This window comes from Colossoma macropomum, unplaced genomic scaffold, assembly GCF_904425465.1.
Source record: "Colossoma macropomum unplaced genomic scaffold, Colossoma_macropomum, whole genome shotgun sequence".
Classification (NCBI taxonomy): domain Eukaryota; kingdom Metazoa; phylum Chordata; class Actinopteri; order Characiformes; family Serrasalmidae; genus Colossoma; species Colossoma macropomum.
Genome location: NW_023494784.1, coordinates 23,836,551 through 23,842,739, shown reverse-complemented (window position 1 = coordinate 23,842,739; position 6,189 = coordinate 23,836,551).

The following is a 6,189-nucleotide window of genomic DNA, read 5'->3' as shown; positions in this document are numbered from 1 at the left end:
AACAAACAAAAAGGCCATGTTAATTAATTTTCACTTCACAAAATATGTAATTTGATTAGGGGTGTTCAAACTTTTGCATAAGACTGTACTTGTGGGTTTTTAATTACACCAACTTGAGTCTCCCCTTTTAATTCATTCAACTTCGGTGTAGTATAATACATATGGCACACCCAAACAATTTAAACACCATTGTTTGCTCTTCATGTGATTATGTACATTTGTGCACACTTTCAATTTTTATTCCAACAAAACACTTTTTACTGCATTTACACTGTATGTCCAAAAATATTCACACACCACTTTTTATTGGTGAATTCATCTATTTTAAAGTGCGGCCACTGCTGACACAAATGTTCAACTGCACACACACACAGCTCATATTATTCCTACGCAAAGCACTGACAGTAGACTGGGACGCTGTGGAGCAGGTGCACATGAACCTATGGTCCCCATGCCCAGTGCCACTTTCAGCTAGAAGGGTATAATACCCCCACCATTGGCCTGGAGCAGTGAATCTGTGTCCTTTGGAGTGATGGAGCACCATCCAATACCCTTGGGATGGAGTGGAGTTTGTGATCCAGAATTAATCCAACATCCGTATCTTGTATGCTCTTGTGGCTAAATGCAATCAAATCCTCACAGCAATGTTCTAGTATAAAGCCCACATTATTACTGTGATAAATAAAGGAACTGTACATCAATAACTAAAAAAATGAAAGAAATACAAAAATAGTTTTTAGTTCATTTAAATGTATTTTGTATTTTACAAACCAAAAATAGCAGTTTGGCCTAATTACATACATAGTGTAGGTCTTATTTATCTCTACTTTCAGTTTTCACACTTAAGTACATTGAGTTGAGATACTTTAATACTTTGATTAAAATGTTCAGAGCGCTGGACGGAAGTCATTTCTATTTTTTATTCATGTGAAGGATTTGTTTACTTTTTCTGATTAGCAGTGTGCAGTGCAACCCATATAAAAAAAAAAAAAATTTTAATAACTTATGCTTTAAGCTTCCCTTGTTATAAATAGTTGTTGCTGTTAGTGTGTGTGTTTACTGTCTGGTGCATTAGTGTTAGGTGTGTTATTCCGTGCTGGGCTATGGGTTGGTGGGAGTGGGTGTGTGTGTCACCATGGACTGGATGGACTAGCGATGTGTAGCTAGAAGTCACCTATATATTTTTTTTTTTGGACAAATTTCAGGTCATTTATAATTCTAAAATTGAATATACTGCACAATATTTCAAAGCCTATGGTGACAGGCATAATAGCCAGTTGTCCTGATAAACAGTAGGCGATGTATGCTATGTACATATATGACTATATACACATCTGTGAAGATGTAGGGCCTGCACCAGCCTTGCAGGAACAAATAAAATCCACTTCACAGATGGTCTAGAGCGCTGGTTCCCAGCCCTAGTGCTGGAGTGCACCCTGCTCTGCACATTTTGGTGTTTTCCCAAATTCTAACACACCTGATTCAACGAATCAACTACCTATTAAGCCCATCCTGGGCTTAAATGGGTGTAACAAAGTAGGGTAAACACTAAAATGCACAGGACTGGGCATACTCCAGGTCCAGCGGTGGGAACCTGTGGTCTAAAGTGACCATGGGTGCTTACGTCTAGTCCTGATGAGGTACTGCTCTGGAAAGCACCGGACTTGGGCACCCCTATTCTAGGCAGTGTAGCAGAAATGAGAATTAGAAAAGCACCAGCTAGTATTGTGTGCAGAGTCTTGTGTGCTCTGGCCTTAAATGTAAATTTAGCTTCTCTTAGTTCCTGCCAGAAAAGAAAATAAAGTGGTTTGAGTATTTCACAAACTGCTAATCTGGGATTTTCATGCACAACAGTTCCCTAGAGTTTACACAGTAAAGTGCAAAAAAACATAAAATGTCAAATGAGCGGCGGTTCTGTGGGTAGAAATGCCTTGTTAATGGGAGAGTTTAGAGGAGAATGGCTAGACATGTCGAAGCTGGGATTTAGGTTACACTGACCCAAATGACCACTCTTTACAACAAAGGTCATCAGAAAGCATCTCTGAAAGGACATGTCAAACCTTTAGGCGGAGGGACAGTAGGAGTGAATAAAACAAGACCTGACAGGATCAACTAGGATGATCTATTTGACCTTCAGCATCTGGTACATATATGACTGTGAGCTTCACATAAATATTCCTGCCACTTGTGCTTACAACCAGTGCCCTCCATAAATGTCAGGGAAGTGAAGTATTGGGAAATAATTATGTGAGCTCTAAGCTCTTTGACTTACAGATGAACATGCAAATATGAATTGTCACCTTATGATTATAAGTATTTCTGGACATATATGTTTTAGCATACCTACAAATTTCAAAGAGCAATAACAACACAAGAGCAAGAATTAAAACCAAAAATATGTATTTGAGTTTCAGCATATTTCAAAAAGAACATTTTTGACCTAAGATCATCCTTTTGGAATAATAAGGTTCTATCTGACATTTTTGTCCAAATTTGAGTTATTCACATATTCTTATTCTGTGACGTCTTAACATTATGTGAGGCGTAGTTGTATGCATTTTTGGACTCTTTATCTAGAAAACAAAAAAGGTTCTATCTCCAAAGTCAAACTCCAATTTAGTTCTATAAGGTTCTATCTGCGAGCCAATCAGCACTTTGAATACACACAAGAAGACCAATCAGGCTCTGCTTCTTTGTCATGTCGCTGCACTGCTCAGTGATTGTGGGAAAAGTCTTATTGTCTTAAATTTTATTAAAAGTATTAAGACTTAAAGGTAATTAAATAGTAAGCATCTGAATTGATGGGATCTTAATTGCATAGACATTAACATTAATTTAATTCATTCATCCATCTTTTTTTTTTTCTTCTTTCTCCCAAAATAAGACATTTTGGTGCTTCAGAGTCACATTTCTCACATAAAACAAACCTCATTCTGTCTTTAGACTGACCGGCTACACTTACTTGCTGGGACAGTTTATTACAGTAACTCTTGCTGTCTAACCTACAGGAAACTTAAACTAATGGTTCGTTCCATAAACTGACCTCTGCACTGGACAAATATTTAGCACTGACGTTTATACTTAATCTTTTTAATCAATGCTTTTTTGAATAAGAAAAAGATGATTTGTCCTAAAACAAGAAAAAAACTGTTTATTTTCCTTGGAAATCGTTGCTTCTTTTCATGGTTTGCCAGATAGAACCTTATAATTCCAAGCAGAAAGTGAGTTCTTGGGATTAGAAGGTTCTATCTGCATCTGACCTGTTTTTGACCTCATTTATATATTTGATAGGATTTTGATATTGTACATTTAGAACACATTTAGGGTGTCTGTCACAGACTTGTTCTACATATCAGTTTTGCAGTTTTGCTCTTTGAAGCTCAATATCTCAAAACTGCTCTGAACGCAGACAGAACCTTTAAATTGTAAGGGGACGAGATATCAAATGAAAGTTTGTTTTTTCCTTGTTGGACACAGGATGGCTACTGGGAATGTACAGGGAGGCTGAGTAGGTTTCTCGAACTGGATGTGGACTTCTTTGCCAGAGTCTTCCTGAAAGAGAAAGGCATCTGCTCTTTGGGTAAACACAGTTGCTTTCAGCTTTACTTTCTGCTAAACTACATGTAGAGTATGATGTATTATATCTATTATATACTGCATTATGACTTCTCTAGTGCTCTAGTGCATTACTGTGAAATGTGACATACAAGCTAAGATTTAATGACAATCATATATATATATATATATATATATATATATATATATATATATATATATATATATATATATATATATATAATTTTTTTTTTCTATGAAGTGAGTTGGCTACAAGTACTACAAGTAACTAACTCACTTAAAGTTTACTGTCACATTGTAGCATTATATGGCAGCCCTGCAAGGTGGCGGTGTAGCTCCATATTAACAGCCAGAAGCAGTTAAATCTTGCTGAATGTTTCTCTGTTAGGTGTGAAGGCTCATGTTGATATCCTGAGGCTGGTGGCTACACTGCTGGTACTGCAGCTGATGCACGTGATAAAGATTACAGAAGGGGAGCTGTTAAAGTCTCTCTTCTGCCTCACTGACTCTCCTGAGCCCAGGTACGAAGCCCTGTTTGCTCTTTTTATTTATCAGCAAAATGTTGATATTTAGGTGTGCTTGTCTCATATTACAACACATTAATAAAATGTCATTATTTCATAGTATTCAAATTTCTTGATGGTATTAACATCTGTAAACCCTTGGCTATAGTGGGAGGGAGGACACAGGAGACAGAAGTAGCAAATCTTAATTTTTGGCAGATATTTGCTTTTAAAAGGGGGCAGATGTTTAGATTTGATTGATATTTTAAACTGATTTTTGATGACAAATTTATTGTACTCTGGAAGAGCAGAACTTTTAGGAGATGCCAGGCTACAGTGCTAAAATGTTCCTTGTAAGGTTAATACAGGTAGATTTAATCCCAGTTTCTACATTTTATGTTCATTTGTCAGCATCAGCACGACATTCCCTATTCCCATATCCCTAGTGAAAACCATAGCCACATGACACTGTGACTGGGTCTCCATCTTGTCTGCAACGTTAGTCCATATTGAGATAATGTAATGTTAATTGCACAGCTCTACTGTTTCCATGTATTTGTGCATTGTACAGTTGTAAAAAAAGGTTTGTGAGCCTTACATAATTTTTCTTATATAAGTTTTCAGACTTGTATATTTGCTTTCTGACAAGCAAACATCAGACACCAAACATGTCTTGGCTGATCAGCTGTATTTGGAGTTACCAACATCTTAAGCCATAATAATAACTAAATACAGACACATATAACCCACAACACATATTTTATAGCACTAAAATTTATTGAACAAATGGAGTAAGCAACCAAGGTCATAAATGGAAAAGGTATGTGAACCCTTCTATTTAGTATTCAGTGGAAGCCTCCTTCAGCCAAATGCTTTCTGTAGCTGCAGATCAGATTAGGGAGTATTTTCCCCATTCATCTTTCAGTTATATACCATGTTTGTATTTTTGTGATAAATAAGATAAATGACTTGCTTCACACCACAGCGTTTCAGTAGTTAATGACTCTGGCTTAGCCATTCTTTAATGCTGAATAATTTAACATAATACAGTTTCTTCCGTTTGGACTATGTTGTCAATTCATTCTTGTGTTTTGGATCAGAACCAGGCTTTTCTTCATTTCACATCGCTGACAGATGCACCACCTTTCTGCTGCAGCATATTCTGCATATATATGGTACAACTTGGAATTCATTGGTACTTCAGTCATTGTAAGCCATCTAGGCCCTGAGGCAGCAAAGACCACAGGCTCCATACCATTACACTCCCTCCACCATGCTTCACAGTTGGCATGATATTTGGATGTTGGTGTGCAAAACAGCTAATTCGTATCTGTTCACAACTGTTTTATTAGAGCTGTAGATCACCCAGGTGACCTTTAGCAAGCTTGAGAGGCAGTGATCTTTATGTTTTTCTAGGGCATTGGTTACTTTTGTGATAATCTCTTAAAAATTCTTTCCTCTTAGTTTTTATTAAACATGCTCTTAGACTCAGATTTCTATATAGCTGCTTCATAACATTCATTATTGTAAAAAGTTACATTTTAGAAATCTTTTTTTATCAGGCCATCATTTCTTTTATAAATATGTCATCCCCTGTCTTAAGAAATGCTGCTCTAGAGGGTCTCATGCTTTTGCAGTTGACAACAATTTGTATAATTAAAGTTATTTTATGTGTTGCTTACTAAATAAGATGTAAACTTGTCAGGGCATCAATCAGTGTTTGAAGGCAGCAAGGGGAAGGTCATTACACCAGTCATTATACTTTTTTTTGCTTAGGTAACAGTCCAGTCACATTCTACATTTTAGAGTCATTTGTGCTTAAAATCTCATAATTTTAAAAAATCACCACACATTTTCCACACAAATGCATGCAATGTTTCTTCCAAAATCAAGGGTGCTAACAGGGACTTTTCCTCCCTAATTGTACTGTGGAACAATACAATACATCTTTTGATGGCATTAATCAGGGGTGGGCAATATGTAAAAAAAAAAACATTTTCATGATACACAATATATCACAATATTTTTACACACAGACAAAATGAGCTAGCAGTGCCACATTTAAAAACCACTGTCAAAAACTGTGAATACACTGATTTTTCTGTATGTT